This window comes from Oncorhynchus clarkii, unplaced genomic scaffold (genome assembly GCF_045791955.1).
Source record: "Oncorhynchus clarkii lewisi isolate Uvic-CL-2024 unplaced genomic scaffold, UVic_Ocla_1.0 unplaced_contig_2029_pilon_pilon, whole genome shotgun sequence".
In the NCBI taxonomy this organism is placed as follows: Eukaryota; Metazoa; Chordata; class Actinopteri; order Salmoniformes; family Salmonidae; genus Oncorhynchus; species Oncorhynchus clarkii.
In genome coordinates, this window is record NW_027261017.1 from 166,094 (window position 1) to 178,825 (window position 12,732).

Consider the following 12,732-nt stretch of genomic DNA (forward strand, 5'->3'; position numbering starts at 1 on the left):
CCCAACTTCTACTTTCCAGAATGTTGAAATTCTAAGCAGGAAACAGAGATGTGCTAAATCATTTGGTCTTGTAATCTGAAGAACATGTGTTCAATCCCTGTTAGTACATTTATAGAACAGAAGTGGCATGGTTGCCAACTTTTATGGCATCATTTTTCAAAAACTGAAGTTCATGTTTTCGATCCCTGTCCGTACCTGTTTTAAGAATTGCTGCTATCATATCATTGTAGTTTCAATGGAGTGGTGTATATATAAAGTACATTGTATTGATATTGCGTTTTATCTGCAAATTAAATGGGATGGAAGCTCAGAGGGGGAGTGCATGCTATATATGTATGAGGTCCTTTCTCCACTGAGTTTGTGTGCCAAATACACATTTGCACAACTACTACTTTCCAGAATGTTCATATATATATATATAGCATAGGGTGGCATGGTGGCCAAGTGGTAAGGCGTCGGTCTCGTAAACCGAAGATCATGGGTTCAAATCCCATCCGTGCCTCTATGGAAAAGACTTCAAATTCCATGGAAATTTTCATTCATTGGGGGACTTTGTAGAAAAGTCATGTTGTATCAATATTTGAACACAACTATTATATTAAGGGGAAGTATCTCTACGATAGAGCCACTTTACATGTTTGCTGTCCTACAGTATTCCCCAACTTGTCTTGTGAGAGTATTCACTTGTTAAATTAGCTTTTGCACAACTCCCACTTTCCACAATGTTGACATTCTAAGAATGAAATAGATGTGCAAAGTCATCTGTTTTTGTTAACTGAAGCACATGGGTTCAATCCCTGTTCGACGTTTATGGTAGATAGCTGATATTATGGAAATTTACTTTCATCACAACAGTGTAAAGAAAAGGTCAATTTTCTTGATATGGCCACTGCGACCTGTATGCTCTAGTCGGCTGGCCCTCGCTACATATTCGTCGCCAGAACCACTGGCTCCAGGTCATCTGTAAGTCTATGCTAGGTAAAGATCCGCCTTATCAAAGCACTAACAGGCGGCCTAGTCCTCGCGCAGCAGTCCCTTCCAGCTGCAGTCAGAGCAGGAGATGTTCACCCCTCCGCTTCCAGACTGCAAATCAATCCCGCATGTGGGAAGCCGCCGCTGGCTGATCCCGCCCTGGCCTACTTAAAAAAAAACACAATTAATCTGAATTAGGGCCAGACTAGTTCCCATCATTTTCTCACATTGCCATTGAAAGGTTTTTCTATTGTCTCTTTTTGGTCCATTTAGATTGTTAATGTAGACTTGTATAGATTTTTTTTTATTTTAAATGTTATGGTTAAAATGTTAATGTTTTACTGTGACTTGTTGTAGGCTCCTAAGTGGACCATAAGGTTAAAAACCAAACCAAATTAAGAAAACTAAACTGAAAAACAAAAAAATACAATTAAAAATACAATTAAAAACTAAGTTGCTCCGCCAGAGTGTCTCTTTTGGGTCACTTTTGTTGGTCCCAAGCCCGGATAAAGGAGGAGGGTTGGAATTGTGACATTAAAAAAAAGAAGAATCGACAGAAGAAAGTTCATTTGTAGTTCTAAACATATTTAGGGTGTTTTTTACTCACTTCTTGTCTCTCCCACTGAGTTATTCCTCTCTCCAACAGCGTCCATCACAATTACATGATCATGGCAAATTATGCAAATTAGGTGATGACGTCATGTAGCGACTTCTAGCGTCTTTTAGGACAGCCAATAGCTACTTTCCTTACTGAGGAGTTGGCAACACTGCTAACTTTAAACATCAGCTATCTGAGCAGCTAACCGATCGCTGCAGCTGTACATTGCCCATCTGTAAATAGCCCACCCAATCTACCTACCTCATCGCCATGTTGTTTTTATTTACTTTCTGCACTTTTGCACACCAGTATTTCTACTTGCACATCATCATCTGCTCATCTATCACTCCAGTGTTCATTTGCTAAATTGTGATTACTTCGCTACTATGGCCTATTTATTGCCTTTAAAAAAAATGTCCCCTTCTATTTTGTTATTGACTGTGCGCTTGTTTGTTCCTTGTGTAACTCTGTGTTGTTGTTTGTGTTGCACTGCTTTGCTTTATCTTGGCCAGGTCGCAGTTGTGTATGAGAACTTGTTCTTAACTGGCTTACCTGGTATAATAAAGGAGAAATTTAAAAAAATAAGAAACAATTGTTTTTCTTCCTAAGAAAGGGGTTGTAGCTCAGTGGTAGAGCGCATGTATGAGGTCCTGGGTTCAATCCTCAGCTTCTCCATGTTTTTTTTGCAAAGACCCAACTTCTACTTTCCAGAATGTTGAAATTCTAAGCAGGAAACAGAGATGTGCTAAATCATTTGGTCTTGTAATCTGAAGAACATGTGTTCAATCCCTGTTAGTACATTTATAGAACAGAAGTGGCATGGTTGCCAACTTTTATGGCATCATTTTTCAAAAACTGAAGTTCATGTTTTCGATCCCTGTCCGTACCTGTTTTAAGAATTGCTGCTATCATATCATTGTAGTTTCAATGGAGTGGTGTATATATAAAGTACATTGTATTGATATTGCGTTTTATCTGCAAATTAAATGGGATGGAAGCTCAGAGGGGGAGTGCATGCTATATATGTATGAGGTCCTTTCTCCACTGAGTTTGTGTGCCAAATACACATTTGCACAACTACTACTTTCCAGAATGTTGATATATATATATATAGCATAGGGTGGCATGGTGGCCAAGTGGTAAGGCGTCGGTCTCGTAAACCGAAGATCATGGGTTCAAATCCCATCCGTGCCTCTATGGAAAAGACTTCAAATTCCATGGAAATTTTCATTCATTGGGGGACTTTGTAGAATAGTCATGTTGTATCAATATTTGAACACAACTATTATATTAAGGGGAAGTATCTCTACGATAGAGCCACTTTACATGTTTGCTGTCCTACAGTATTCCCCAACTTGTCTTGTGAGAGTATTCACTTGTTAAATTAGCTTTTGCACAACTCCCACTTTCCACAATGTTGACATTCTAAGAATGAAATAGATGTGCAAAGTCATCTGTTTTTGTTAACTGAAGCACATGGGTTCAATCCCTGTTCGACATTTATGGTAGATAGCTGATATTATGGAAATTTACTTTCATCACAACAGTGTAAAGAAAAGGTCAATTTTCTTGATATGGCCACTGAGACCTGTATGCTCTAGTCGGCTGGCCCTCGCTACATATTCGTATTCGTCGCCAGAACCACTGGCTCCAGGTCATCTGTAAGTCTATGCTAGGTAAAGCTCCGCCTTATCAAAGCACTAACAGGCGGCCTAGTCCTCGCGCAGCAGTCCCTTCCAGCTGCAGTCAGAGCAGGAGATGTTCACCCCTCCGCTTCCAGACTGCAAATCAATCCCGCATGTGGGAAGCCGCCGCTGGCTGATCCCGCCCTGGCCTACTTAAAAAAAAACACAATTAATCTGAATTAGGGCCAGACTAGTTCCCATCATTTTCTCACATTGCCATTGAAAGGTTTTTCTATTGTCTCTTTTTGGTCCATTTAGATTGTTAATGTAGACTTGTATAGATTTTTTTTTATTTTAAATGTTATGGTTAAAATGTTAATGTTTTACTGTGACTTGTTGTAGGCTCCTAAGTGGACCATAAGGTTAAAAACCAAACCAAATTAAGAAAACTAAACTGAAAAACAAAAAAATACAATTAAAAATACAATTAAAAACTAAGTTGCTCCGCCAGAGTGTCTCTTTTGGGTCACTTTTGTTGGTCCCAAGCCCGGATAAAGGAGGAGGGTTGGAATTGTGACATTAAAAAAAAGAAGAATCGACAGAAGAAAGTTCATTTGTAGTTCTAAACATATTTAGGGTGTTTTTTACTCACTTCTTGTCTCTCCCACTGAGTTATTCCTCTCTCCAACAGCGTCCATCACAATTACATGATCATGGCAAATTATGCAAATTAGGTGATGACGTCATGTAGCGACTTCTAGCGTCTTTTAGGACAGCCAATAGCTACTTTCCTTACTGAGGAGTTGGCAACACTGCTAACTTTAAACATCAGCTATCTGAGCAGCTAACCGATCGCTGCAGCTGTACATTGCCCATCTGTAAATAGCACACCCAATCTACCTACCTCATCGCCATGTTGTTTTTATTTACTTTCTGCACTTTTGCACACCAGTATTTCTACTTGCACATCATCATCTGCTCATCTATCACTCCAGTGTTCATTTGCTAAATTGTGATTACTTCGCTACTATGGCCTATTTATTGCCTTTTTAAAACATTTCCATTCTATTTTGCTATTGACTGTGCGCTTGTTTGTTCCTTGTGTAACTCTGTGTTGTTGTTTGTGTTGCACTGCTTTGCTTTATCTTGGCCAGGTCGCAGTTGTGTATGAGAACTTGTTCTTAACTGGCTTACCTGGTATAATAAAGGAGAAATTTAAAAAAAATAAGAAACAATTGTTTTTCTTCCTAAGAAAGGGGTTGTAGCTCAGTGGTAGAGCGCATGTATGAGGTCCTGGGTTCAATCCTCAGCTTCTCCATGTTTTTTTTGCAAAGACCCAACTTCTACTTTCCAGAATGTTGAAATTCTAAGCAGGAAACAGAGATGTGCTAAATCATTTGGTCTTGTAATCTGAAGAACATGTGTTCAATCCCTGTTAGTACATTTATAGAACAGAAGTGGCATGGTTGCCAACTTTTATGGCATCATTTTTCAAAAACTGAAGTTCATGTTTTCGATCCCTGTCCGTACCTGTTTTAAGAATTGCTGCTATCATATCATTGTAGTTTCAATGGAGTGGTGTATATATAAAGTACATTGTATTGATATTGCGTTTTATCTGCAAATTAAATGGGATGGAAGCTCAGAGGGGGAGTGCATGCTATATATGTATGAGGTCCTTTCTCCACTGAGTTTGTGTGCCAAATACACATTTGCACAACTACTACTTTCCAGAATGTTGATATATATATATATAGCATAGGGTGGCATGGTGGCCAAGTGGTAAGGCGTCGGTCTCGTAAACCGAAGATCATGGGTTCAAATCCCATCCGTGCCTCTATGGAAAAGACTTCAAATTCCATGGAAATTTTCATTCATTGGGGGACTTTGTAGAATAGTCATGTTGTATCAATATTTGAACACAACTATTATATTAAGGGGAAGTATCTCTACGATAGAGCCACTTTACATGTTTGCTGTCCTACAGTATTCCCCAACTTGTCTTGTGAGAGTATTCACTTGTTAAATTAGCTTTTGCACAACTCCCACTTTCCACAATGTTGACATTCTAAGAAGGAAATAGATGTGCAAAGTCATCTGTTTTTGTTAACTGAAGCACATGGGTTCAATCCCTGTTCGACATTTATGGTAGATAGCTGATATTATGGAAATTTACTTTCATCACAACAGTGTAAAGAAAAGGTCAATTTTCTTGATATGGCCACTGAGACCTGTATGCTCTAGTCGGCTGGCCCTCGCTACATATTCGTATTCGTCGCCAGAACCACTGGCTCCAGGTCATCTGTAAGTCTATGCTAGGTAAAGCTCCGCCTTATCAAAGCACTAACAGGCGGCCTAGTCCTCGCGCAGCAGTCCCTTCCAGCTGCAGTCAGAGCAGGAGATGTTCACCCCTCCGCTTCCAGACTGCAAATCAATCCCGCATGTGGGAAGCCGCCGCTGGCTGATCCCGCCCTGGCCTACTTAAAAAAAAACACAATTAATCTGAATTAGGGCCAGACTAGTTCCCATCATTTTCTCACATTGCCATTGAAAGGTTTTTCTATTGTCTCTTTTTGGTCCATTTAGATTGTTAATGTAGACTTGTATAGATTTTTTTTTATTTTAAATGTTATGGTTAAAATGTTAATGTTTTACTGTGACTTGTTGTAGGCTCCTAAGTGGACCATAAGGTTAAAAACCAAACCAAATTAAGAAAACTAAACTGAAAAACAAAAAAATACAATTAAAAATACAATTAAAAACTAAGTTGCTCCGCCAGAGTGTCTCTTTTGGGTCACTTTTGTTGGTCCCAAGCCCGGATAAAGGAGGAGGGTTGGAATTGTGACATTAAAAAAAAGAAGAATCGACAGAAGAAAGTTCATTTGTAGTTCTAAACATATTTAGGGTGTTTTTTACTCACTTCTTGTCTCTCCCACTGAGTTATTCCTCTCTCCAACAGCGTCCATCACAATTACATGATCATGGCCAATTATGCAAATTAGGTGATGACGTCATGTAGCGACTTCTAGCGTCTTTTAGGACAGCCAATAGCTACTTTCCTTACTGAGGAGTTGGCAACACTGCTAACTTTAAACATCAGCTATCTGAGCAGCTAACCGATCGCTGCAGCTGTACATTGCCCATCTGTAAATAGCACACCCAATCTACCTACCTCATCGCCATGTTGTTTTTATTTACTTTCTGCACTTTTGCACACCAGTATTTCTACTTGCACATCATCATCTGCTCATCTATCACTCCAGTGTTCATTTGCTAAATTGTGATTACTTCGCTACTATGGCCTATTTATTGCCTTTAAAAAAAATGTCCCCTTCTATTTTGTTATTGACTGTGCGCTTGTTTGTTCCTTGTGTAACTCTGTGTTGTTGTTTGTGTTGCACTGCTTTGCTTTATCTTGGCCAGGTCGCAGTTGTGTATGAGAACTTGTTCTTAACTGGCTTACCTGGTTTAATAAAGGAGACATTTAAAAAAAATAAGAAACAATTGTTTTTCTCCCTAAGAAAGGGGTTGTAGCTCAGTGGTAGAGCGCATGTATGAGGTCCTGGGTTCAATCCTCAGCTTCTCCATGTTTTTTTTGCAAAGACCCAACTTCTACTTTCCAGAATGTTGAAATTCTAAGCAGGAAACAGAGATGTGCTAAATCATTTGGTCTTGTAATCTGAAGAACATGTGTTCAATCCCTGTTAGTACATTTATAGAACAGAAGTGGCATGGTTGCCAACTTTTATGGCATCATTTTCAAAAACTGAAGTTCATGTTTTCGATCCCTGTCCGTCTGTTTTAAGAATTGCTGCTATCATATCATTGTAGTTTCAATGGAGTGGTGTATATATAAAGTACATTGTATTGATATTGCGTTTTATCTACAAATTAAATGGGATGGAAGCTCAGAGGGGGAGTGCATGCTATATATGTATGAGGTCCTTTCTCCACTGAGTTTGTGTGCCAAATACACATTTGCACAACTACTACTTTCCAGAATGTTGATATATATATATATATAGCATAGGGTGGCATGGTGGCCAAGTGGTAAGGCGTCGGTCTCGTAAACTGAAGATCATGGGTTCAAATCCCATCCGTGCCTCTATGGAAAAGACTTCAAATTCCATGGAAATTTTCATTCATTGGGGGACTTTGTAGAAAAGTCATGTTGTATCAATATTTGAACACAACTATTATATTAAGGGGAAGTATCTCTACGATAGAGCCACTTTACATGTTTGCTGTCCTACAGTATTCCCCAACTTGTCTTGTGAGAGTATTCACTTGTTAAATTAGCTTTTGCACAACTCCCACTTTCCACAATGTTGACATTCTAAGAATGAAATAGATGTGCAAAGTCATCTGTTTTTGTTAACTGAAGCACATGGGTTCAATCCCTGTTCGACATTTATGGTAGATAGCTGATATTATGGAAATTTACTTTCATCACAACAGTGTAAAGAAAAGGTCAATTTTCTTGATATGGCCACTGAGACCTGTATGCTCTAGTCGGCTGGCCCTCGCTACATATTCGTATTCGTCGCCAGAACCACTGGCTCCAGGTCATCTGTAAGTCTATGCTAGGTAAAGCTCCGCCTTATCAAAGCACTAACAGGCGGCCTAGTCCTCGCGCAGCAGTCCCTTCCAGCTGCAGTCAGAGCAGGAGATGTTCACCCCTCCGCTTCCAGACTGCAAATCAATCCCGCATGTGGGAAGCCGCCGCTGGCTGATCCCGCCCTGGCCTACTTAAAAAAAAACACAATTAATCTGAATTAGGGCCAGACTAGTTCCCATCATTTTCTCACATTGCCATTGAAAGGTTTTTCTATTGTCTCTTTTTGGTCCATTTAGATTGTTAATGTAGACTTGTATAGATTTTTTTTTATTTTAAATGTTATGGTTAAAATGTTAATGTTTTACTGTGACTTGTTGTAGGCTCCTAAGTGGACCATAAGGTTAAAAACCAAACCAAATTAAGAAAACTAAACTGAAAAACAAAAAAATACAATTAAAAATACAATTAAAAACTAAGTTGCTCCGCCAGAGTGTCTCTTTTGGGTCACTTTTGTTGGTCCCAAGCCCGGATAAAGGAGGAGGGTTGGAATTGTGACATTAAAAAAAAGAAGAATCGACAGAAGAAAGTTCATTTGTAGTTCTAAACATATTTAGGGTGTTTTTTACTCACTTCTTGTCTCTCCCACTGAGTTATTCCTCTCTCCAACAGCGTCCATCACAATTACATGATCATGGCAAATTATGCAAATTAGGTGATGACGTCATGTAGCGACTTCTAGCGTCTTTTAGGACAGCCAATAGCTACTTTCCTTACTGAGGAGTTGGCAACACTGCTAACTTTAAACATCAGCTATCTGAGCAGCTAACCGATCGCTGCAGCTGTACATTGCCCATCTGTAAATAGCCCACCCAATCTACCTACCTCATCGCCATGTTGTTTTTATTTACTTTCTGCACTTTTGCACACCAGTATTTCTACTTGCACATCATCATCTGCTCATCTATCACTCCAGTGTTCATTTGCTAAATTGTGATTACTTCGCTACTATGGCCTATTTATTGCCTTTAAAAAAAATGTCCCCTTCTATTTTGTTATTGACTGTGCGCTTGTTTGTTCCTTGTGTAACTCTGTGTTGTTGTTTGTGTTGCACTGCTTTGCTTTATCTTGGCCAGGTCGCAGTTGTGTATGAGAACTTGTTCTTAACTGGCTTACCTGGTTTAATAAAGGAGAAATTTAAAAAAATAAGAAACAATTGTTTTTCTTCCTAAGAAAGGGGTTGTAGCTCAGTGGTAGAGCGCATGTATGAGGTCCTGGGTTCAATCCTCAGCTTCTCCATGTTTTTTTTGCAAAGACCCAACTTCTACTTTCCAGAATGTTGAAATTCTAAGCAGGAAACAGAGATGTGCTAAATCATTTGGTCTTGTAATCTGAAGAACATGTGTTCAATCCCTGTTAGTACATTTATAGAACAGAAGTGGCATGGTTGCCAACTTTTATGGCATCATTTTCAAAAACTGAAGTTCATGTTTTCGATCCCTGTCCGTACCTGTTTTAAGAATTGCTGCTATCATATCATTGTAGTTTCAATGGAGTGGTGTATATATAAAGTACATTGTATTGATATTGCGTTTTATCTACAAATTAAATGGGATGGAAGCTCAGAGGGGGAGTGCATGCTATATATGTATGAGGTCCTTTCTCCACTGAGTTTGTGTGCCAAATACACATTTGCACAACTACTACTTTCCAGAATGTTGATATATATATATATATAGCATAGGGTGGCATGGTGGCCAAGTGGTAAGGCGTCGGTCTCGTAAACCGAAGATCATGGGTTCAAATCCCATCCGTGCCTCTATGGAAAAGACTTCAAATTCCATGGAAATTTTCATTCATTGGGGGACTTTGTAGAAAAGTCATGTTGTATCAATATTTGAACACAACTATTATATTAAGGGGAAGTATCTCTACGATAGAGCCACTTTACATGTTTGCTGTCCTACAGTATTCCCCAACTTGTCTTGTGAGAGTATTCACTTGTTAAATTAGCTTTTGCACAACTCCCACTTTCCACAATGTTGACATTCTAAGAATGAAATAGATGTGCAAAGTCATCTGTTTTTGTTAACTGAAGCACATGGGTTCAATCCCTGTTCGACGTTTATGGTAGATAGCTGATATTATGGAAATTTACTTTCATCACAACAGTGTAAAGAAAAGGTCAATTTTCTTGATATGGCCACTGCGACCTGTATGCTCTAGTCGGCTGGCCCTCGCTACATATTCGTATTCGTCGCCAGAACCACTGGCTCCAGGTCATCTGTAAGTCTATGCTAGGTAAAGCTCCGCCTTATCAAAGCACTAACAGGCGGCCTAGTCCTCGCGCAGCAGTCCCTTCCAGCTGCAGTCAGAGCAGGAGATGTTCACCCCTCCGCTTCCAGACTGCAAATCAATCCCGCATGTGGGAAGCCACCGCTGGCTGATCCCGCCCTGGCCTACTTAAAAAAAAACACAATTAATCTGAATTAGGGCCAGACTAGTTCCCATCATTTTCTCACATTGCCATTGAAAGGTTTTTCTATTGTCTCTTTTTGGTCCATTTAGATTGTTAATGTAGACTTGTATAGATTTTTTTTTATTTTAAATGTTATGGTTAAAATGTTAATGTTTTACTGTGACTTGTTGTAGGCTCCTAAGTGGACCATAAGGTTAAAAACCAAACCAAATTAAGAAAACTAAACTGAAAAACAAAAAAATACAATTAAAAATACAATTAAAAACTAAGTTGCTCCGCCAGAGTGTCTCTTTTGGGTCACTTTTGTTGGTCCCAAGCCCGGATAAAGGAGGAGGGTTGGAATTGTGACATTAAAAAAAAGAAGAATCGACAGAAGAAAGTTCATTTGTAGTTCTAAACATATTTAGGGTGTTTTTTACTCACTTCTTGTCTCTCCCACTGAGTTATTCCTCTCTCCAACAGCGTCCATCACAATTACATGATCATGGCCAATTATGCAAATTAGGTGATGACGTCATGTAGCGACTTCTAGCGTCTTTTAGGACAGCCAATAGCTACTTTCCTTACTGAGGAGTTGGCAACACTGCTAACTTTAAACATCAGCTATCTGAGCAGCTAACCGATCGCTGCAGCTGTACATTGCCCATCTGTAAATAGCACACCCAATCTACCTACCTCATCGCCATGTTGTTTTTATTTACTTTCTGCACTTTTGCACACCAGTATTTCTACTTGCACATCATCATCTGCTCATCTATCACTCCAGTGTTCATTTGCTAAATTGTGATTACTTCGCTACTATGGCCTATTTATTGCCTTTTTAAAACATTTCCATTCTATTTTGCTATTGACTGTGCGCTTGTTTGTTCCTTGTGTAACTCTGTGTTGTTGTTTGTGTTGCACTGCTTTGCTTTATCTTGGCCAGGTCGCAGTTGTGTATGAGAACTTGTTCTTAACTGGCTTACCTGGTTTAATAAAGGAGAAATTTAAAAAAAATAAGAAACAATTGTTTTTCTTCCTAAGAAAGGGGTTATAGCTCAGTGGTAGAGCGCATGTATGAGGTCCTGGGTTCAATCCTCAGCTTCTCCATGTTTTTTTTGCAAAGACCCAACTTCTACTTTCCAGAATGTTGAAATTCTAAGCAGGAAACAGAGATGTGCTAAATCATTTGGTCTTGTAATCTGAAGAACATGTGTTCAATCCCTGTTAGTACATTTATAGAACAGAAGTGGCATGGTTGCCAACTTTTATGGCATCATTTTCAAAAACTGAAGTTCATGTTTTCGATCCCTGTCCGTACCTGTTTTAAGAATTGCTGCTATCATATCATTGTAGTTTCAATGGAGTGGTGTATATATAAAGTACATTGTATTGATATTGCGTTTTATCTACAAATTAAATGGGATGGAAGCTCAGAGGGGGAGTGCATGCTATATATGTATGAGGTCCTTTCTCCACTGAGTTTGTGTGCCAAATACACATTTGCACAACTACTACTTTCCAGAATGTTGATATATATATATATAGCATAGGGTGGCATGGTGGCCAAGTGGTAAGGCGTCGGTCTCGTAAACCGAAGATCATGGGTTCAAATCCCATCCGTGCCTCTATGGAAAAGACTTCAAATTCCATGGAAATTTTCATTCATTGGGGGACTTTGTAGAAAAGTCATGTTGTATCAATATTTGAACACAACTATTATATTAAGGGGAAGTATCTCTACGATAGAGCCACTTTACATGTTTGCTGTCCTACAGTATTCCCCAACTTGTCTTGTGAGAGTATTCACTTGTTAAATTAGCTTTTGCACAACTCCCACTTTCCACAATGTTGACATTCTAAGAATGAAATAGATGTGCAAAGTCATCTGTTTTTGTTAACTGAAGCACATGGGTTCAATCCCTGTTCGACGTTTATGGTAGATAGCTGATATTATGGAAATTTACTTTCATCACAACAGTGTAAAGAAAAGGTCAATTTTCTTGATATGGCCACTGCGACCTGTATGCTCTAGTCGGCTGGCCCTCGCTACATATTCGTCGCCAGAACCACTGGCTCCAGGTCATCTGTAAGTCTATGCTAGGTAAAGATCCGCCTTATCAAAGCACTAACAGGCGGCCTAGTCCTCGCGCAGCAGTCCCTTCCAGCTGCAGTCAGAGCAGGAGATGTTCACCCCTCCGCTTCCAGACTGCAAATCAATCCCGCATGTGGGAAGCCGCCGCTGGCTGATCCCGCCCTGGCCTACTTAAAAAAAAACACAATTAATCTGAATTAGGGCCAGACTAGTTCCCATTATTTTCTCACATTGCCATTGAAAGGTTTTTCTATTGTCTCTTTTTGGTCCATTTAGATTGTTAATGTAGACTTGTATAGATTTTTTTTTATTTTAAATGTTATGGTTAAAATGTTAATGTTTTACTGTGACTTGTTGTAGGCTCCTAAGTGGACCATAAGGTTAAAAACCAAACCAAATTAAGAAAACTAAACTGAAAAACAAAAAAAT

At 39.2% G+C, this 12,732-nt stretch overlaps 6 non-coding genes across 6 annotated transcripts; all 6 read left to right on the forward strand.

The window, feature by feature from the left end:
• Window positions 1-430: 430 nt before the first annotated feature.
• On the forward strand, window positions 431-502 carry trnat-cgu (transfer RNA threonine (anticodon CGU)). Its single transcript has one exon. It is a non-coding gene; the product is annotated as a tRNA-Thr (tRNA).
• A 2,190-nt stretch (window positions 503-2,692) lies between these two features.
• Window positions 2,693-2,764, forward strand: trnat-cgu (transfer RNA threonine (anticodon CGU)). The gene has a single exon. It is a non-coding gene; the product is annotated as a tRNA-Thr (tRNA).
• A 2,196-nt stretch (window positions 2,765-4,960) lies between these two features.
• On the forward strand, window positions 4,961-5,032 carry trnat-cgu (transfer RNA threonine (anticodon CGU)). Its single transcript has one exon. It is a non-coding gene; the product is annotated as a tRNA-Thr (tRNA).
• Window positions 5,033-7,228: 2,196 nt separating this feature from the next.
• On the forward strand, window positions 7,229-7,300 carry trnat-cgu (transfer RNA threonine (anticodon CGU)). The gene has a single exon. It is a non-coding gene; the product is annotated as a tRNA-Thr (tRNA).
• Window positions 7,301-9,497: 2,197 nt separating this feature from the next.
• On the forward strand, window positions 9,498-9,569 carry trnat-cgu (transfer RNA threonine (anticodon CGU)). The gene has a single exon. It is a non-coding gene; the product is annotated as a tRNA-Thr (tRNA).
• A 2,195-nt stretch (window positions 9,570-11,764) lies between these two features.
• Window positions 11,765-11,836, forward strand: trnat-cgu (transfer RNA threonine (anticodon CGU)). Its single transcript has one exon. It is a non-coding gene; the product is annotated as a tRNA-Thr (tRNA).
• The last annotated feature ends 896 nt before the right edge of the window (window positions 11,837-12,732 follow it).